The sequence below is a fragment of the Sorex araneus genome, chromosome 3 (genome assembly GCF_027595985.1).
Source record: "Sorex araneus isolate mSorAra2 chromosome 3, mSorAra2.pri, whole genome shotgun sequence".
Lineage (NCBI taxonomy): Eukaryota > Metazoa > Chordata > Mammalia > Eulipotyphla > Soricidae > Sorex > Sorex araneus.
The window spans coordinates 207129909-207151470 of record NC_073304.1 but is presented as its reverse complement, the minus strand read 5'-3'; the positions used below and the strand labels follow the sequence as shown (position 1 = coordinate 207151470).

At 55.7% G+C, this 21562-nt stretch overlaps 1 protein-coding gene across 2 annotated transcripts in view; it reads left to right on the top strand.

Moving 5' to 3' along the window:
• The first annotated feature begins 296 nt into the window (after window positions 1–296).
• Window positions 297–21562, top strand: part of AKAP1 (A-kinase anchoring protein 1) — a 37259-nt gene continuing 15993 nt past the window's right edge. Inside the window, exon 1 of one of the 2 annotated variants that reach the window (XM_055133129.1) lies at window positions 297–419. The gene's annotated coding sequence lies outside the window, so the exon portion shown is untranslated. Of the gene's footprint in view, window positions 420–492; window positions 647–21562 lie in introns of those variants that run through there. The other variant, XM_055133128.1, reaches the window with a different exon arrangement.

Below are 21562 nucleotides of genomic sequence, written 5' to 3'. Positions count from 1 at the left end.
TATGGCTACTTCAGGACGCGTGACAACGGGGAAGCAGGGCTGGGGTACCACTCCTCCCGCCTTCTCCCAAGGGGGTCTCGGGCCCGGCGCAGGCTGACGGCCCGACGCTGGGAGACGGGCCGGCGCCCGCGGGCAGAGAAACCGGGCCGGGAAGGGTGCGCCGCGCCCGCTTCCCGGTTCCCGGGGCATCATCCCGACGCCCGCAGGCAGGCCCTTTCCCCGACGCACGGCGAGATCCCAGCTCCTCTCGCGAGAGCGCGCGGCCGGCCGGTGCGGGCGGCGGGCGGCGGGCGGCGGGCGGCGGCGGCGGCGGCGGCGGCGGCGGCGGCGGCGGCAGCGGGAAGTCGGCGGAGCGTTGCAGACCGCGCCCTCTCCGGGCGCCGCGGGGAGAGGCGCGCGCGGGCGGCGCGCACGCGCAGGTGAGCGGGGCGGCGCGGGGGCACGCGGGCGGGGGGCGGGGCCTCGCGTCGCGCCGCGGGCACGTCGCCGCGCGTCCTCAGTATTTAACGTCTCTGTGTTCTACCGGCCCGGGCGAGCACGTGGGGGAGCCACCGGAGCGGCGCGCGGCGGGGCCGGGCGGCCGGGGTGGGGGGCGGCGGGCGGCGGCGCCGCCAGGGCTCTGCATCCCGACGCTCGCCGCGGAGCGGTAAGTTGGCGCTGCCGGGGACTGCTGGCCTGGGCGCCTCCTCCCGGGGGCCCCCCGAAGGGCGACGCCGTCGAGGGGATCGGGGGGGGGGGCTGCGGGTGTGGTGGTGGGGGGGGGAGCCTAGCGGGTTGCAGGTGCGCGCCGCCCCGGGCAGGTGGCGCCGGGCGGGTGCGGAGGGGCCGCGCGGCCCGCCGGCGGCTGTCAAGTAGGCCCTCGTCCCCGCTCCATCGCCCGCGCGCGGTGCCCGGTCCTCCCCGGCCGCCGCCGGGGCCGCCTGCCCGGGGGCCGCCCCCTGACAGATCGCCGGTGCGGGGCCCGGCTCGGCGCGCGGCGGCCGCGCGGTCCCTGCCCACGCGCGTGGCGGGCGCTCGGGACGGGCCCGGCCGCCGCGCAACTTTGTGGGAGCGCGCGGGGCTCCGAGCGGAGCGCGCGTCGCACCCAAGGTCGCCGGGCCCCGCACCCGTTTACTTTCCAAAGGTCGTGTGTACCCGGCGTGGGTCGCGGCGGGGCGTGCCAGGCGCGCAGGGCTGGGAGCACGTTCCCCCCTCGGGCCCCGGCTGGAGACCGGGTTTCCTGCCCCGCGAGGGCTTTGGCGTGCATCTGGCCGTTTGGGCAGCGCGTCCAACTTCTGGGGTCTTGTCCCCCGCACACCCCCCACTTTGGCCCGGCCGGTGACTCGGCCCCAGCAGGGTTCCCAGTCCCGGGACGTTGCGTGCGGCGCCCGAGGAAAGGGCTGGAGGAGGGGACGGTTGCAGATGGGCTCGGGGACCAGTTTTGATTTTCAAGGGGAAGCCTGTTTCGGTGGGGGCTAGGGGCGGGGTCTTATGCCCCGAGTTAGGGTCTCCGAGGCTAGTGTGTCTGAGCCTGTTCGCTTCTGCAGTCCCTTCAAGGTGGCTGTCCTGACTTCACTCCCGGGGGGCGCTGTGGGTCACATGTCGCGCCCCGCCTGCACGTTCCGCCCCGGCCTCCTAGTACCCCCAACCGGCGCTCGGGCCCCCTCCGGGCCGGGGCTTTCAGCACTCTTGGCAGTTCTGTGTTCCCAGGCGCGGTTCCTCCCCTCGCCCTCCAGCCGGCCGGGACTGGGAGTTGGGGGGGCATGAAGTGCAGGGATGAAGTGGCCCCGAATTCCCCGGGCCTTGCTGCGTTCTCCTCTCCCCTTAGGAGACGGGGAGAGACCCGGGGCGGCCGGGACCCTCTGGGACCGCTCCCGCCGCTAACGCAAACCCGGTGAACTTGGCTCCAGCTGCGGGGGAGGCTGCGCTCGCCGGGTAGAGGGTGCGGGCAGAGCGATCCGAGAGCTTACCCTGCCCCTCTTGCCCTTATCAAGGCACCGGCTACTTGGTGTTTAAATTTAACTCGGCGGGGAAATCTGGGCCGCGGTGCAGTCCGCTTTACCCTGCCCCCCTTCTCACCCACCCCCACCCCCTTGTCGCAATCGCAGCCCTCGTTCACGCACTGGGAAACGTGTCCTTCTGGCAACTAGTAATCTTACTGGGATCTTGTATGTCCTTCCCAAATTAAAAAAACAAAACAAAACAAAAAACCAGAAAGAACCTAAAAGCTCTTAGGGAAAAAAAAAAGCAAAGATTGAACTCTTAGGCACCACCCAGCCACTTTGCTCTTAAAGGCACAGAGCATCTTTGAAATCCTGAGCAGCTGCTTCCTCTGTGTTCAGGCGTGTTAGTGATTCACGTGTGGTCTAGTGGAGTCTTTCTGAGCGCTGGCAACGTGTTCCCTCCAGAGGGAAGTGGTGTTTTGGGAGCTCATTGACTCGCCTTGACCCTTTCCTCTTTCACTTATTAACTAGTTTGGTGGGTTCTGGGTAATAATTCTTGGGCACGTTTTTCAGAAGCATGGGTACGGAGCTAGAGGTCCTTGATGCCGCAGTTAGGCAAATCATCGAAGCTTTATTGCCCAGGGGGATTAAATAAGTTTCTCATCACGTAGATTGTTCGTCACACATCTGGCCCGGAGTCGACTGGCTGGGGACTCCTCTTGCCAGGAAGACTGTTCCAGTGGGTTTGTGTCTAGCTGGAATCCTTTTGGCTTGTATGCCAGTTCCTCCTGTTTCTGGGAAGCACCTTCACACGTGGCCTCTGCATGGTGACAGTGGCGGTGTCTGTTTGGCTCACATGCCAAAGTCTATCTCCAGTGTAAGGTTGCAGGGCATCAATATTTTAATGCAATTTGTCCGGCCACCTGGTAACCCAAATATTCTTGGGCCTTAACCCTAGGCTGCATCTTCGCCATAGTGCAGAGGTAGAGGCTGTTTGAGTTTTCACTGTGTCCCTTTCCTCCTCCTCGAGAAAGAATGGAGAGGCAGGGGAGACTGGAGATGCCACCTGCTCCATGACACGTGCTTTTTAATTTTTCTTCTCTCCCAGTAAATCTCTGAGACTTGTTACATTTCTCTTAAATCATTTGTGCTTTTGGATTCTGTTAAAGGCACTCCTCTCTTCCAACCTGGAGACTTGGTTGGAGGAGAAGCAACTTGGTTTCCCCACAATTGGCGGCTGGCCCTCTGCCTGCTACAACATGGCCATTGTGCAGGGTCCTGTTCACAGAGGGGACACTCAGGTGCCTGGTGAAGTCTTCCAGCCCTTTTACCCAGACCTTTCTCCCTGTGGTTCTGCAGTGAGTTTCTTTTTTTTATGGGAAGGGGGCAGGGGAGTGTGGAGGCACACCTGGCAACGCTCAGGGCTTACTCCGGGCCCTGTGCTCAGAGATCACTCCTGGGGGACCGACCATATGGAGTATCAGAACAGGTCAGTTGTGTGTGCAAGGCAAGCATCGTACCTGGGATACTATTGCCCTGGCCCTGAGTGGAGTTTCTTGGCAGCTTGTCTGTCGTGCCATTGTGGAGGCATTGCTTTGGGGGTGAGAGTGCCATTCTGAGTTGACCTCTGCAAGGTGGAGGGGTTTGTGGGCCTGTTGTCCCACCAAAACCATCACATGCAGTTTGAGCTGCTGCTGCTGTGTGAGGTGTCGGTTAATGCTAACCTCTGCCTCCCTGGACATGTTCTGTTTCACCCACACCCCTTCCTGGTGAAACTCACACAGGTTTTGCCCTTTTGGTCCTTTAACATTTAAAAAACTTTTTTTTTTTTTCTTTTTGGGTCATACCCAGCGATGCACAGGGCTCACTCCTGGCTCTGCACTCAGGAATTACCCCTTGTGGTGCACAGGGGACCATATGGGATGCTGGCAAACCTGGGTTGGCCACATGCAAGGCAAACGTCCTACCCGCTGTGCTATTACTCCAGCCGCTAAAAAGCGTTGTTTTGTGTCTGACCAGATCTGACCATGTGGTGCTGAGGATTGAGCCAGGGCCTTGCATACATAAGGCATGTGCTCCACCAGTCTGCTCCCAGGGCTTCCCCCATCCCTCATTATAAACTTGGGCTGGGAATGCGTGGGTCACTGAGATGGTAGGAATAGGGCACAGCTGGAGAAATAGCCAGTTAGAATGAACAACATGCTTTTTCCTTGGCGAGTTACCAAGCTAGGTGAGTTCCAGGCAAACACCTCCCAAATCTTTTTATCCTTGCATCTCTAAATTCAGTTCAGGATGGTGAAACTGAGTCATTTGTAATTTCAGTGACTAATGAAAATACACCTTAAGGGCTAGAGAAATGGACAAGTGTGATCTGAGACTCAGTTTGGCCCTGGAAGGCTCCCCCTACACCATCACCACCACCAAGGACGGGGGCGAAATCTGTGAATCTGGGCCTTCTCCTAATCATTCTCTTGCTTTTGCGGCAGATTATTGCCATGAAGTGGTTACCCCTCAGCATTCTGATTGAGTTGTAACTTTCAGTGTTCTCTTCCTTCACTTTGCTTCCTGCTAGCGTTCTGTTCAGGTCTTTGCCATTTGGGCATTTCTGTGACCTGGTTTGATAGGTCAGCAGTAAACGCCCGGCCCCCAGCCTGTCCCATGGGCTGGCTGCCTTCCTCTAGCCAGGTGTCACCGAAGTCCTCTGTGCTGGGAATCACATGGGGTCCAGGCTGGAAGTGAGGACCCTTTCTCTGCTGGGCTCTGCTATCCGAGCCCTGGATTTGTGGTGAGGACTCGGCAGCTCTCAGAGCTGAACTCTTGTCAGGGTCAATGGGCAGGTGTGTTGGCTCTCGGGGTCTCAGTTTCTGGAGCTCTTGAAAGAGGGTTGGTCAAAGGCCCCAGGGATGTGGTTCTGACAGAGCGCAGCTGTGAGGCCGTGGGTGGAACTGCCGGCACCCCTTCTAGAGGGAGGGGCTGGAGTTTGCCTTAAAGACATAAACCATTACTGGGGTGAGGGACTTAGCCTGGGAGTCAAGGGCATCTGCTTTGTGCGCTCGGGATCTTGGGTGTGTTCCCAACACCGCCAGGTGTCTCTCTGCAGGTCTCTGCGCATAACCGGTGGCCCTGATGGTCCCTGGCAGCAGACCCAAGCAGTACTGTCTCTTTTGTTCCAAGCACTGAACCTTCTTGCACATTGCCTGAGTGTTGCCAGGAGTGGCCCCTGGGCCCCTGAACACTGGCAGCCATGCCCCCCCACCCCCAAGTGTACTCATCTTGTAATTCCTTCTAAGAGAATGTGCTCTATAGCCTAGTTTTTTGGGGGGGCCACACTCCTGTCTCTGCACTCAGGTCGCTCATGGCATGCTTGGGGGGGACCATATGGAGTGCCAGGAATTGAATCTAGATCATTGCGTGCAAGGCAAACACCCTATCCACTACTTGATGGCTGTTCTATGTTGTTCTATGGCTCTGGTCCTTTGAAGTTAGTTTTTAAGAAGTGTTGGGGTCAGAGAGGCCATGAAAAATTTGGCAATAGTAAAAGGTTTCAGTATACAACAGCCTTCTCCACCCCCCCACCCCCCCAGAATCATCTATATAAATGAATGCAGGGTCTGTCTGGCAATACTCACCCATGTTGCAATTTTCTGGCAAAAAAAAAAAAAGGTCATAAGTGGAAAAAGCTTAAGTGTAGGGCTGGAGAGATGCTACCGGGGTTAAGGCACCTGCCTTGCATGCAGCTGACCCTGGTTTGATCTCAGTAATGCATATGATGGTTCCCTGAGCATCACCAGAAGTGATCCTTGAACACAGAACCAGGAATAGCTTCTGAACGCCACTGGTGTGACCCAAACTTTACCCCACTTAAAAGTCTGTGTTTCACAGAGTGAGTGATATGGTGCCGCTGGAACACCCTTGGGGGGCTGGAGTATAATATGTATGTGTGCTTGGCAGGGGGGAGGCCTTTCTGCTGGTTTGCTTATAGGAGAGGGATTTCCAAGGGGACACTGTACTCTTGTTTCTGAAAAGGAGGTGATAGGCCAAATATGTTTGGGAACCTCTGGGCTATATTTTTGGCTCTTGGAGTAGCTAATTATAAGCCATGTATGGCTAAAGTTAACATTTATTGTCGTGGCGGGGTGGGGGTGGCAGGGTGAAGGGGGCCCATTCCTGGCTGTTCAGGAGTGCTTTGGAGGACCATGCTAGTCTGTCCATGCACTTGGTTTTTTGAATTATCTCACTGACTCTTAAATTTCACTTTTTTTTTTCTTTTTTGGGTCACACCCGGCGATGCACAGGGGTTCCTCCTGGCTCTGCACTCAGGAATTACTCCTGGCGGTGCTCAGGGGACCATATGGGATGCTGGGAATCGAACCCGGGTCGGCCGCGTGCAAGGCAAACGCCCTACCCGCTGTGCTATTGCTCCAGCCCCAAATTTCACTTTTTTTTTTTTTTTTGCTTTTTGGGTCACACCCAGCAATGCACAGGGGTCACTCCTGGCTCATGCACTCAGGAATCACCCCTGGCGGTGCTCAGGGGACCATATGGGATGCTGGGATTTGAACCTGGGTCGGCCGCGTGCAAGGCAAACGCCCTACCTGCTGTGCTATCGCTCCAACCCCCCCAAATTTCACTTTTTAAAGCATCAAGTTCAAAAATTAGTTCCTTGGTGTCATTAGGCCTAGTTCAAGCACCCAGTACTTTCCTGTTGCCTGGCTTTAGGTTATGGTACTAAACAGTAGGTTTGAAACATCTTCAACATCAGAACTTCTGTTCGGGGGGCTGAAGAGATAGTACAGCCGGTAGGGTGCTTGTATTGCACAGGGCTGACCCAAGTTCAATCCCTGGGACCCCATATGGTCCCTTCCTTGAGTCCACCGAGGGAGGGACCCCTGAGGTGCAGAGCCAGGAGTAAACCCTGAGCACAGCAGGGTGTGGACCAAAAAGGAAAAAGCTTTTATTTTTATTTTATTTATTTATTTATTTATTTATTTTGCTTTTTGGGTCACACCCGGCGATGCACAGGGCTCACTCCTGGCTCATGCACTCAGGAATCACCCCTGGCGGTGCTCAGGAGACCATATGGGATGCTGGGATTCGAACCTGGGTCGGCTGCGTGCAAGGCAAACGCCCTACCCACTGTGCTATCACTCCAGCCCCGGAAAAAGCTTTTAAAAAGAATTGAATCACTGTGATTCACTAAGTTATAAAGTTACTCTTGGTTGACTTTCAGGCATCCAGTGTCTGAGCACCAGTCCCTTCACCAGTGTCCACGTCTCTCCGCCAGTGCCCGTGGCGCCCCTTCCGCCGTCCAGCTTGCCTCTACGGCAAGCATTTTCTTTGAGGCACTGTCGTTTTAATTTTGTTTGGGGGGCACACTGGGTGATGCTCAGGGGTCACTCCAGGCTCTGCACTCAGAAATTACTCCTGGCCGTGCGTGGGGGAGGGGAGAGCAGGACCATGTGGGATATGCCCGGGAATGAATCCTGCTGAGAGCTTGGAGCGCAAGGCAAGCGCCCTCCCCGCTCCCTGGTTTGCAGTATTGTTTCTGAAAGGGTATCATGCGCATCGCTTTTCCTCCTTTCAGCACCTAGTTCCTGCCCCGAGTGATCACTTCTCTGTCATTTCCGTGATGGCCCTCCATCTCACTGCTGTGGCAGGCCTCCTACTAAGAACCAATTGTCCAGCCCTTCGGGGTGAGGGTGGTGGTGTGGACCCTACTCTTAGGGGCTGGGGCGGTGGGTCGTGGCCGGAGTGTACGCTCTGCTTTCATTCCCGGAGTTCCTGATGTCCTGATCACCGCCAGGAGGGGCTCCCTGGGTGTGGCCCCCAAACAACAACACCCCCAAACTAGTGTTTGAGTGTTTTGGTCCTAGCTCTTTGCCTAAGTTTCAGACACTTAATCGCTATATTTTGCAAAGCACAAATGCTTGGTCTTCCATAGTTCACAAACCCAGTAGTGTTGGTGACAAATCACTCATGTGTCTGTTCTCTTGGGGGCTTGGCATCGGAAGCAGGTTCTGATCTGCGGCTCTGGAGGGCAGTAATCAGGAAGCAGTTCGGGAGGAAGTGTAGGGAGGGTTCTGGGAACAGGTGCATGCAGCAGAAGGGCCACATGCTAACCCCTTGGGGAGCCCCTGTCTGTCCTTGGTCTTCAGCCTGGTTCTTTACCCACCTGTCCCCGCTGCAGGCCGCATACCTTACTGAGCAGGGCGCTTCGTATCTGCCGCCTCGGGCAGTTGTTGCCCGAGAGATGTGGAGGAAACTCCTGCAGTGTGTGGGTGTTACAGCCAAGTGCGCCTCTGGGCCTGGGTGTGCTTTGCTTGAGTCCTGCTCTGTTGAACTTAGGTCTGTGTGGGATCTTTTCCTTGACACCAGAAAGCAGATGTATTTAGCACCTGCTACGTGTGTTGTCTTAGGAGGGTTTTCCTGGGAGGAGCCTGGTCCCTTTTAGAGAGCGTGAAGGCAAGTGCCTCCCATAGAGGGAGGCTGGGGGTGGGGTGTCGGGGAATGGTGGGCAGGAAAAGGGACGTTGGTGGTGGGAGACGTACACTGGTGGAGCGATGGGTGCTGGATCATTGTAGAACTGAAACCCAATTATGAATAGCTTCGCCATGGTCTATCTCACGGACATTTAATTAAAATATTTTTTTTTAAAAAAGTAATGTGGAGTTCATGCCCAATTCAATCAGCTTAATCCGTGGCTGAATAAATAGCAGTACTGCTACATTAAAAAAATACCCTTTCTATGTACATGGAACAGTGGGACGCTGGTGGAATCTCGAGCCGGAGCCGATACCAGCGCAAGACCTTCGGTTCCAGAAACTGCTTGCAGACACTCTGCTAGTCTATCAACTAAGCCAGAGCCCCACGCCTGCTGATGACGGGAAATAACCATCCTTTTCGGTTTTTTTTCCCTTGTCAGGCAGCGTGGCGATTACTAAACAGGCGTGAACTCGGTGGCTCGGGGCAAGGGGGAAAAAGAAAAGTTATGTAACAAACAGCGGGACTTAATATCTCTATATTCTTAGCAGTGGAGAACTATCAAATGCCTCCTTGGCAGTAGGACTGCTTTTCTTTTTTGGGGGAAACCCCAGCAATGGTAGTGAGTTGTGTGTTGAAACATGGAATGTAATCGAGATAAGGCATAAACGAAGTGAAACTTATCATGTACAAGGGTGGGGACTGGGGAGGTGGGAGGAGGCGGCAGGTATACTGGGGGGGTTGGTGATGGAAGATGGGCACTGGTGAAGGGAAGGGTGTTTGAGAATTGTATAACCGACATAATCCTGAGAACTATGTAACCCTCCACATGGTGATTCAATAAAATTAAAAAAAAATACCCTTTTGAATGCTCTGCCACAGAGGCTGGGTGGGGTGGGGTGGGGGGGGACGGGATTGGGGGGTGGGAGGGATACTGGGTTCATTGGTGGTGGAGAATGGGCACTGGTGGAAGGATGGTTCTCGGACATTGTATAATAGAAACACAAGCACGAAAATGTGTAAATCTGTAACTATACCCTCACGGTAATTCACTAATAAAAAATAATAAAATTTAAAAAATACCCTTTTATTTTGTTTTGGAGGCCATACCTGGCCGAGGTGGGGGAGAGAGGAACTAGGTGGGGGGGGGGGATGAACCCGGGGTTCCCAAGGCAGAGCTTGCTCTCTGGCCCCTTGAGCTGTCTCTCCGCACCCTTTTTATTCTCTTCTAAAGCTTTGCTATGGCTGGTGTCTTTAGTTGCACTTGAGGAAACAAAGCCTTGGGTGTGGGGGCAGAGCGCAGAGCCTGAGGGGGGCTGCACTGGCTTTACACCAAGACCCGTGCTGAAGGCGCCGTCAGCACCTCCGGTTCGGTGCTCAGGTGGGTTCCTGGCACTGTCACCCGCATGTGGAAAACTAAATTGGGCTTTTAAAAGATTAAAATAATGTATCCCACAAACTGAGTCAGACCGACTCTTTGAGTCATTTTGGTTTCATCACAGCCCTTGAAGGAGGTTTCTCCTATCTGTTTCACAGGAAACTGAAGTTTAGGCTCTTGCTCTTTAAATGCCCTTTTTTTCCCAAAGCTCTGTTTTATCCTTAGTTATGCAACCATCCAGCGCCCTTGAGCTGCACAAATACGGTCTCTGAATAAGAAAGCCTCTAGCTCAGGTAGCTGTGCCTCGGGGCCTGCAAACCTGCTGGAAGACTATGTTTAGTTCCTCAGTTGCCTCTTTGGAAAGACAAGGCTCAAGTCACTCATTTACTTGCTAATAATAACGTGGCCTGTCAGACCTCATGTGGGGGTCACGAGACCATCCCTTGGCCCTCAGTAGGCTTCACCTGGGAGGAGCTTGGTCCGGTCTGGCTCTGCTGCCAGCCCTACAGGGCATGCATGCCCCTCCCCCCCATCTCCCCTTGGGCTGGGGGAGCTGAAGGCTGTCTTTGCTGGATCTGCTTCTGGTCCCTCCTGTCCTTCCTCAAGCTTTTCCCAAGTGTCCCTGCAAAGAGAAAGGAGCCTGAGACATGCCCTGTGCTTCGGCCCATTTCTCTGAGCTCTGTCTCCAGTGAGAGGCCACGCCGAGAGCAGTCTCCTTGCTCTGTCCTTTGACGGTGGTGAGGCCCGCCCGGCCAGCGTCTGCTGGTGACTCTAGCTTTGGCAAGGGGCATCCTTTAGCGTAGGGCCAAGTGCATGTGGCTTCAGTGTCCAGGGCAGGCCCTGGGGCTGCTGCTGCATCCTAATGGGGGAGGGAGGAGAAGCCACCCTAGAAGTGGTCACGGGGTGTGTGTGTGGGGCGAGGGCAGCTGACTGTGTAAATGGTCTCTGGGGCTACTGTTGCTATTCTGGACCTCTGGCGGGGGCCCAGCTCTAGCTCCGGGCCAGGTGGGCATGGAACCCTGGCAGCCCAGTGGGTTCAGGGCCACTGGCCTGGGGAACGGAGACCCTTTGTTGCCTCAGAAAACCTCCTGCCCCCGTTTCTTACAGGAAGTCCCCGGCCTAAAGACAGGCTACTCCCAACATAGAAACTCTTTATCCTGGTCTGCGGCAGCCTGATCAGCCTGATCACCGGTGGCCCTGACCTGAGTCAGAATGAAAGACAAGGCCACGAGCGCTGGTTTGGTCTTGTGGGGCAGCCACCGGGGCGGGAAGAGGTAGAAAAGGTGACTTCAAACAAGATCCTGTTCCTCGCTGCTGTTGGCTTGGCTCTCCCTTCTCTTCCCTCCCTTTCCCTCTTCTTCCTCTCTGGTTTGCTCCTCCTTCCCTCCCCCCAGGAGCTGCCAACTCCAGCCCATCTCTCTGTTTCTGATTAAGCAAGCTTCAAACCATATAAGGCCCGCTGTTGCCTACGGTTTATGTTGGCTGGGGAGTGAGGTTGCTCTCACAAAATCTGAATCAAACAAATGGCCAGGACTTATATGGGCTGTGTGTGTGTGTGTGTGTGTGTGTGTGTGTGTGTGTGTGTGTGTGTGTGTGTGTGTGTGTGTGTGTGTGTGTGTGTATGTCTGTCTGTGTGTGTGTGTGTGTGTGTGTGTGTGTATGTCTGTGTGCTCTGTCCCCAGGGCTTCTTTGCTGTGCTCTGCCGTGTTGCCCTAGGGCTGAGGACACACGGGAGGTCCTTGCCAACTCCTGCCCACTCCTGCAGGTGCTGGTTCTGCTGTGTTTCTGAACTGGATTTCTGAACCAGCCTCTATCTGTTCGTTAAGAAGCTTCCAGTCTCTTGTTTTCCATCTCGGTAGGGTTTGGGTCCCTACCTTCCTCTGTGAGCATTTTTGCCAGATGCCGGGAAAGCCGGTTTGCTCCCATCCCTGTGACTTCCTGCCCCCTATAATCTGTTTGTGCCACACTCTGCTGTGCCCAGGGCCTTATTCCTGCCGGGGGCTCAGGGGACCACACAGGGTGCTAGTGTTAGAACCCCAGTTTGGCAGTGTGCAAGGCTGAGCTCTCTCTCCAGCCCCCACCTTGGTCATTTGTTGTTTTTGGGGGCCACACGAGTGGGGCTCCAGGAACCATATGGAGCACTAGAGTCGCACTGAGGTTGACCGCGTCCAAGGCAGGCGCCTTACCTGCTGTCCTGTCGCTCTGGCCCCTTTTGAAGACACTCTAGCCAGTCTTTTTCAGCCTAGATTTCTCATCTGCAAGTCAACGAGATGTCTGCGGACAGTTCCTCTTCTCTCCCAATTAGCACCTTTCTCACATCACAGCACTGGGCTCTCGAGAGCTGTAAGCGAAACTACAGAGGATGAAGCCTGTTTCACCACTGGCTAATCGATAGAACCAAGCTGAGCGCCTGCAGCATGTAGAATACATGTCTAAATTAGGGCCTTATGATAACTAAATGATCATATCCGGTCGTCCTGCCCTTCGTTCTTGAGTCTGCATATCCCAGTCCAGGCTTCTAGCGGCTTTCCTATCAGCTGGGGCACGGCCTGGACAGGGGAACCTTCACTGTCAGTCAGGCTGAGACAGACAGGATACCCAGGGAGCCAGGGAACCCCAAGAGAACCCACGCAGATGCAAACCCAAAGACTCCCGTGGGGACTGGCAGTGCAGTTCATTCATTACCTGTAAGTGCCTGGGGGACCTGTTCCGCCTAGGCATCGGCTAATCTTTGAAATGTGACACCTTGCACCTCTTCCTCTGCTCCCAGGGGCTCTTTCCCTAGCCTCTCCTGCAGAACCCGCCTCCCAGAGGGCTGTCGACATCTTTATTAAGTGGAGAACGTAGTAAAGAATATAAAACAGTTCATGATAACTGACCCCTAGTGACCCACAGAACTAAATGAGTTTGCAAAGGGGTGAGGAGGGGTGAAGGGAGATGTGAGAGACGGCCCTAGAGACTGTGAGAGGTTGGGGTGGGGAGAGGGGCACTAGTGGTGGGTGTGGTAGAGCAACATTGTATGCTTGAAGTCTTACTAGTCCTAGGTATGTCAGTCACTGCCTCAAAAAAGAAAAGCTTTGGGGGTCCTGTGACCTATGCTGGCCCGCTCTCCAGCGCCCCCTGGTGGAAGGCCTGCCGACTCAGAAGTAAGACACCGGGAGTGTCTTACTGGACATGCATGTTGCTTTTGGATCATTACTGTGTCATCAGGATGGTTGGGGTTGTCTGAAGCAATGTTGTCAATCCACTAGGAAAATAATTGCAGTTAGGTATATGTAGCTAAGCTGACACTGACGCATGCCCTGCTCGTTGGCGAGAAATAGCCACAGGACAGTAGGCACAGATTAATACTTGTGCATCTTAGGGAGGAGTTGGCTTTTTATCAAAGCATCGTTTAGGGGAAGAGTTGACTTCTGACTGCTTGGGGTTGGAAAGAACAGCTGTCTGTCCCTAGGGCTTCCCCACCTGTTTGAGCTCATTCAGTTCAATCCTAGATTGGATACGGGCTTCATTGTTTCCTTCTTTTTTTCCTTTTTGAAATACCTGTTCTGTAAGGTATCTGCAAGGGAATGGCTCAGTACGTTTGGGAGCAGGGGCCTGATTGGACCACACCTCGTGCTCAGGGATCATTCCTGGCGAGACTCAGGGGGCCATATGTGGTGCCAAGGATTGAACCTGGGGCCACCACATTCAGGGCAAGTGCATTACCTGCTGTACTATCTCTCCAAGTCAAGGTACAGTAAAGGCACTGTGAGGACATTTGCATGTGTGGGACCTATTGTTCAGCCCCATGGTGTTCACACAGGCGCACAAATGCACAATCTGATGCTTTTCTACTCCGGAGGATGAGGGCTACTTCCTTGCTACTTGGTCTCTTCCCTCATCCTCTCAGTATATAGGAGGCAGAGTTTTAATTCTAGACTAAATGTTGCTTTTGGCTACAAAGTTTCTAGTCTTTCACATTTCCCCCTCCCCGCCCTCACCGGTCTCCTCTGTGTCGCTGACGTGCTGTAGCTCTGTTTCCCCGTCCTGGGAATTCCTTTCTCCCCGTTTCTGTTGCTCTGTACCAGTGCTCCCTCTTTTCCCAGCTTTCTCCTCTCTTGGTGGTGCTTGTCCTCCAGTAGCTAAGCAGGTGGCGGGGTGCAGACCCAGGTCCCGGGGAGGCGAGTTGTCGGAGAGAACAGGGCTGGCAGGGAGCCGGCAGGGCCAGCCAGGCCCTGTCCCTCCTGCCACCCCAGCAGATGCACGGCTTTTCCTCTGCGGAGCAGTTCCAAGAAGGGGTCTGGGTTGTGGTGCCAAGTCGGGGTGAACGTGCTCCCCGCTCCCCCTAGGCGCCTCCGGGAGTGCTGGCGCCCTTCCATCTCTCACCCCGGGACATTGGCGTGTTCTCACCCAGGGAAACTGGCCGTTGGTCTCCAACGCCAGCCAGGACACTGACTCTTGGACTGAAATTGTCAGTTGGTGGCAGTAACAAGGCCCACTAGAGAAGAGGTCACTCCTTTGGTGGTTTTTTTTTTTTTTCCCTCCCAAAGAAACTAAAAGCCCCACGAGGCTCTTGAGACTGAGCGTTTCTCTGATCTCAGTGTCCCGCTGTAGGTGACTGGAAAGGAGTGTTTCGGCATTTCTGCAGCCTGGGTTCCCTCCCCTCCCGGACCCCCCAGCCTGTGTTCCCTCCTGTCTTCCTGGACCCCCCCCCTCAGCTGCGTTCCTCCCCTCCTGGACCCCTACTCACCTTGTCCTCTCCCCTCTTGCACCCCTCTCACCTGTGTTCTCTCCACTCCCCTCTCAGACCCCTATCACCTGTGTTCTCTCCCCTCCCCTCTGGCCCCCTACTCACCTGTGTTCTCTCCCCTCCCGACCCCTCCGCACCTGTGTTCCCTCTCTTCCCTCTTGGACCCCTTCTCATCTGTGTTTCCTCCCCTTCCCTCCCCTCCCCTCCCAGACCCCCGCTTACCCCTTGAGCAATCTCATGCTCTCCCACGATCACCGCCGGGAACTCTGTGGCTGGGAAAGCTTTCCTGACACCTGTCGGATTTTCTTCAGAATTCTCTTAGGAATCAAGATGGTTGCCAAGAGTAGGGATGAGGGATGGGACAGAGGTGACGTGGTCATCGAAGTTTTAAAAACCATATCCCCATCCCCAAGTGAATCACTGGGATGACCTTTCTAGAAGGTGCTGACACTGTCTTCCCTTCCTCATTTACAAACTGGGTCTTGGGGCTGGAGCGATAGCACAGCGGGTAGGGCGTTTGCCTTGCACGCAACCAACCCGAGTTCGATTCCCAGCATCCCATATGGTCCCCTGAGCACCGCCAGGGGTAATTCCTGAGTGCAGAGCAAGGAGTAACCTGTGCATCACCCGGTGTGACCGAAAAAGCAAAAAAAAAAAACAAAGTGAAAAAACAAACAAACAAAAAAAAACCCTGGGCCTTTTCTAAGTGGAGGAGGAGTGGGTCGGGGCAGTTTTTCCCGGTGCCAGTCCTGTCTTGGCCAGGCCCTCCACACGTGTGGTTTGCCATCATCGGAGTTAGGAGGAAGAGCCCTAATGAGTGGGAGACCCTGCCCAGAGCCTGCGCTTCTGTGTTTCCATCCCGACTGGCAGAGGCTTCGCTGAGCAGAATCCCCTTCCCCAGGCGCATGTCTGCCTCCCCGGGGCAGGCCCTCGGACCTCGGCTCTGGGAGAGCTGCTCTACCGCGAGGGGCCGCACATGCTCGGGGTTGGCTGCTCCGGCCTCTTGGGGCCGTCATAATGGAGGGCGTGGGGGCTCCTGAGCGGCACTTCCCAGCCCCTCTGTGAGCTGGCGTGGAATCTTCAGGGCGCCACCATGAGTCACAGCTCACTCAGGCCCCCTCAGGATGGCGGTAAGAGCCCTGTGAACACCGGGGCTGCACCGAGACCAACCCTGCCGCGCCATGGCCCCGGCCGTCTGAGTCCCGGGCCTCAGCCATGCTGCTGAGGGGCAGCGACCCAGCTTACCATCGGATCAGCCCCCACGCACGGCGGCGGGACCCAGCGCTGCCCGGCCAGGTAGGCCTTGCGCCTCGGGACGGTGGGTGGGCGCTGCTGGCCGCCGCCGCCCGGGGGAGGGCTCTCTAGCTGTATCATTACCCGCCAATAAATCTCCAGATTCGGCTCCCTGCCACAGTCCAAGTGCTCGGCTGTCCCCTGTGACTCCAGGGCCGCCCGCGCTGGCTGCAGTTGCCGCTGGGCATCGCCCAGGCCCTTGCCTCCTGTGACCTGCTCCGCTTCAGCCACGCTGCAAGCGCTGCCACTCTTGATGGTTCTCTTCGCCCTGACACTTAAGGTCAAACTCTCTCCCGCTCCCATCAGCTCTCCGGTGTCGGCTCCCAGGACTGGGACTCGCTCCCATCCCAAGGCCCGTTGGCTGGAGATTCATGTCATTAACTCCCCGTTGCAAACTTGGGGCAATCTGGTCTCCGTGGAGGACCAAAGTCTTTTTGTCACTTCCGCCTGCTTCGGAGTCAGGTCTAGCGGGCGTCTCGACTCTCCCGTCAGAACTGTGAGCGTTTGGTAGACATCGAAGATTCCTTGTTTTGGGGAGGGCAGGAAGCTACTCCTCGCTGTGCTTTGAGGTTGTTTTCTACTCTCTGACTATAGGTCATTCCCTGTAGGCTGAAGGGTCTGTCAGGAATCAAACCCAGGTCCCCTGCAAGCGAAACTTACCCTGTCCGTTGAGCTCTCCAGCCCCTAGGAATTTGTTACTGCACGTTAAACATATCTGGGCTCGAGAAGGCTGAGTGGACTCATGCCTGCTTTTGGTGCAGGAGGCCTGGGTTCAGCAACCCTCGTCCCAACCTGCCCCCCACCCCACAGCCAGGTATGGCCCTCCAAAACAAAATAAATATTTGAATGTATGTGCATCATCTTCCCCACCCCCGTCCTTCTTGGGACACACTTGTCAGTGCTCAGGGCTGAATTAAGTAAACGCACCTGATACTAACCTAGAGGCCCTCTTGTTCCCTTAGAAGACCTCTGTGGTCTCCTAGCAAGCCAGGGACTTGCTGTGGGAGACGGGGACGGACGGCCCTCAGCCTGGCCCCCAGCGTGTGGTTATTCTCCGAATGCAGTGGCCACGTGGTGCTGAGCTTTTGCCGCTAGATCAAGTGGCTCTCCGCTGTCCCTGGAAGAGGAGAGACCCCTCGGTACCAACTTGACGTGCGGACGCTGCAGAGTCGAGTGTCGCCTGCTGGTGGCTGGTGGGTGGGGGACAGGCTTGGAAATGGGCACGTAGCTCTGCGGCGCTGGAGGAGAGGGTCGGGCTTCTGCTCGCAGGGTGCGTGGAAGCCCACTGGGGTCGCAGAGCAGCTGTGGCTGCGCAGACGGGGCGGCCCCCGGCGCCGCTGCCGCTCCTCCCTCAGGGTCGGCTTTCCCACCAGCTAGTGACACGCGGCTCTTTTTCCACTGTCTCCGCTGCCAAGTTGGCCTCCGCGCTGGGACCAGTGCTCTGTGGACCGTTTCCAGACATTTGTTTGCTGCTTTGCAAAATTCTCCAGACTGTGGCATCTGGGCTGGGAGCGTGGAGCCTCGACTTCTCCAGGGATAAGCTGTGCCTGAGCGTCTGGGAGAAACAGGGAATCCTTTTGGAACCTGGAATGAGCAGGCGGAGCGTGCCTGCCTCGGTGCTGTGACCACTTGGCAGCCAGCCAGCAGGCATCTCCTCACTGCGCAGATGAACCTGCTAAAAATAAGCCAGCAGCTATTTAATTCCAACAGATTCAAAATAGCAGTCTCTCTCCCGCCCCCCCGCTCCCCGGCAGGGCTCCCCCGGTTCCTCTCCCGCCCGCCCATGCCCTGGTCTCAGGAGTGGGAGGGCCTGGGGAGGGGGGCATCTTCCCTCAGTGTGAGAGCCCTTTTTTTTTTCTTTCATTTTCTTTTTTTTCTTTTTTAGTCACACCTGGGTTGCTCAGGTCTTACTCCTTGCTCTGCATTCAGGAATCACTCCTGGCAGTGCTCAGGGGGGACCATATAGGATGCCAGCTTTTGAGCCGAGGTCAGCTGCATGCAAGGCCTGCTGTACTGTCGCTCCAGCCCCGAGGCGTGAGAGCTCTTAGACCCACAGTGTTAAGTGTCAGCTACCCGGTGCAATTTGAAAAAGACACATCTGGGGCTGAGCGAGTGTGTAGCAGGTCGGTGGGTACGTGCCTTGCATGTAGCTGGTCAAGTGTTCTGTTCCTGGCATCCCATATGCCCCCCACCCCTCACAAGTGATCCCTGAGCTCAGCCTGGAAAAAGCCCTGGGCACCGGCGGGTGTGGCCAGAGAACCAAAAACAAACAAAAAGACCAAACCACAACAGAACCCAGAGAGGACAGCCTCAGAAGGGGTGTGCCTGGGCAGGAAGGCGCCCGCGGGCCCTGTCCGGCTGGGTCGCCTGTGTGCAGGCAGGCGTGAAGGTGGCCCTGGCTGGGCATTTGGGGAATGTTGGTGCATCCCACCCACAGTCTGGGCCTCTCAGGACAGGGCACAGAGGAGAACAGTTGCCCTGTTGGAGGGGAGCACTTATGTGAATGACGGGCTGAGGAACTGAGAGGCCTGTGTTGACTGGTAGGAAGGGGGCGCTCAGGGTCCCCAGAGCCCTGGGGGACCCACATGAAGCCCCGCCAGGCCGTGTGCGCACAGCCCCGTGGGGCGGCTGCTGCCTGCTCCCCGGAGCTCCCGGCTCTGTGCTTGGAGACAGCGGTCACGTTTCTAATCACAACCCCTGCCACTAGCAAGGGAAAAATAGAACATGTTTTCCCTTTATCTGGGAATTTCCTCTCTGTAAGTGCCTGGAATATTTTCCTTAAGCATTTGGAATTTCCCGCCCCTGCTGAGAGATAGTTCTGGGGTTCACCCGGAGAAGCGGAGGTGCCTGGTTTCTGGTTTCTCAGCAAAAGTTCATAGTCAGAGGGTGAATGGTGGGTACTGGGATCAGTCGTGAACTGGGTGACATGGCTGCAAGGTGCGGTATAAGACACCTGTGAGGGTCAGGGATGTGGCTCAAGGGGTGGAGCACGTGCCTTGCATGTGTGAGGCCCTGAGTTTGAGCCCTCATGCCACATTCCTCTCCCACCCAGCCTCCCTACTGACCCTTCTCCCCTTCCCCTTCTGGAGTCCTTGCACAACAGTGTGGGGCCTTTGGCTTGGAAACAAAGCAGAGACTCCACTTGCTCTGTGGCCGTCCAGGTCTGGGCGAAAGGCTGGCTGTGAAAGGCTGGGTGCGCAGTGGTACACAGCGGTAGACTGGGGTAACGTGCCTGGGCTCACGTGGTTCTGTTTTCAGTGTGTACAAGGCCTTGAAAACGGCAGAAGTGCGGGAGTGGGGCGGGGCGGGCCAGGGTCTGGCAGCTGGCGCAGAGCTTCTGAGGGGTAGGACCAAAGCCAGATGGAATGGTGGGCCTCCGTCTCGGTGCCAGGAGTCTGGTAGAGTCAACTTGTGGCGGACACCTAGGGCCACTTTGCGGTTTCAGGACAAGACCCTCCCCTCGCTCCCCATCACATGTGCACGCACAGTTGGAGTGTGAAGCCTCAGGTGTGGGTACAATAAAGGTGTGGAGGCGACCCTCTGAGTTCTCCAGGGGGTTCTGTTCTCTCCCCACCCCATTAGAACACTACGGCATCACAATTATAACCCTTCCTGCAGTGGGATTACTCGGTTAAGACTGACTCAGAATGTGCGTTCACTGGCTAGAAGACCACCTGGGCTCGGACCCTCAACTTTCCGTGGGCTGTGGCAGGGGCGGGGCACGCGGCGCTGCCCACTGCTGGGTCTCATGCCCTCCCTCCCTCCCGAAGCCTCTTTCCTTCTCAGAATCACTTTTTCATGCCCAAGTCCTTGAGCACAGAGCAAAGTCCCTGTCATCTGTCACCTGTTGGCTGTGTCCCTTGTCACAGAGCAGTCGTTCTTCAACTCGGCTGCACATTGCAGTCGCCTGCGTTGGAAATATCCTGATGCCGGGGACTCTCCCTGGGAGATTCTGGCCTAACCGGGCGCTGCGTTGGTCTTGGGGTGTAATTCTTCCCAAACGGTGCTAATAGTGCAGCCGAATTGGAGTACCACTGTTAGAGAAATAAAGATTCTCTCTTCCTGGAAGGAAGAGGCGAGACTATTTTCGGATAAATCCCAAGGAGCCTGCTCGAGAAACTATTAGATCTAATAAATGAGTTCCACAAGGCTAGAAGATCCACGTGCGAAAATGTCCTCGCTTGCGGTTTATCTTTCTGACGGGTTTTTTCCCGGGAGCCTGTGGATATAGACACCACCATGGGTGGTGGTGTGCTTTTTTGTGTGCTTTGGATTTTTGTTGGTCCATGATTAGCTTCCCCCACCTAAAATGATGCCTAGTGACTTTTTATTTTTCTTTCCTTGAGGGTTGCTCAGGTGTGGTTTGGGTGACCACGGGGTGTTGGGGATGAATTTGGGCCTCCTGCATGCAAAGCTTGTGCCCAGCCCACTGAACTGTCCTCAGGCACCCTGTGCTCATTCTTGGCCTGTGTTGTTTATTGTTTGATTTTAAAGGAAAGATTCCAAGTGTGGAATTTCTGGCCCACAGGGTGGATACAGTCATGAAGTTCCCAGAGCAGTAGGAACTTCCTTTTTCCCCCTAGTCCCAGGAACTAGTGGGTTCTAGGTCTAATGTGGACCAGAACCCGAGTTCCAGTGCCTTGCATGTGCAGCCTTGAGTTCTTCGGATCCCTGAGGTGGCCATCTGTCTCCCGCGGTTACGTGTTTGCATCTGAAGCAGTAAGGCAGCATCATGAAACTTACCCCTTGGAAGGATTCAGACAGAGTATTCTGAGCCCTGCTCAGCTCTTCCTGACTCCTGAAACATTGGTCCCCAGATATCACCAGGGTGGCTTATCTTTAAAGGGGGAGGGACTTTCTGGAGATCACACCCCTGAACTCTGTGGACAGGACACCTTCCCTAGCGCTCCTTCAGACACTCTAAAGTGTGTGTCACCTTTCTTGGACCTAGATTCTTCAGCTGTGGATCACCGTCCAGTGGCATAACTAAATGTGATCAGCAGGAAAACTTTGTTTCGGAATGGATTTATGACATATGATCAGTGTTTTTTTTGTTTGTTTGTTTTGGGCAACACCCAGTGGTGGTCTGTGTCTATGCCCGGCTCTGGGTGGGGTGGGGGCGGATGGTGCAGGGGTTCAGACTCGGGCATGGCGAGGTGCGTTCAGCCCATTGAGTGCCAGGCTGGCCCCAGGACCATGGGTTTTAACAGCAGGCCTGCAGTGCCCGGGTGTACCCTGTCCTGGTCTACAGGTATAAAGTGATGAGAAATCTTGGCTCTGGCTCAGTGGGGCTTGGCTGGGACTGGACTCCTTTAGTTCTTGCAGGTTTCCGAGTGCCCTCCCATCCCTAGATGGCACTCCAAGGTGCCAGTGGCAGTGCCCCGCCTCAGGGGAAGGAGGAGCCTCCCAGGGAGCTGCCATCTGGTTTTGTTAGAGATCATGAATATAAGCAAATTTGATTGCCAAGAGTTGTATGACCTTTCCAGTGATCTCTGCACAAAGCACAACCCTGTGTTAAGGTGTGATTCACCACACCAGTGATGCAGCCTTGGATTTTGTTGTTGTCACTGTTTTCTTTTGCTTGGGGACCACACCTGGCAGTGCTCAGAGATCATTCTTGGTGGAACTCGGGGGACTGTTAGGTGGTGCTGGGAATCGAACCCAGGTCTGCCATATGCAAGATAAGTATCTTCCCCTTTGTACTATCCCTACTGCCCACAGCTTTGGTATTGAGAAGGATATAACTTTGGGGAAAAA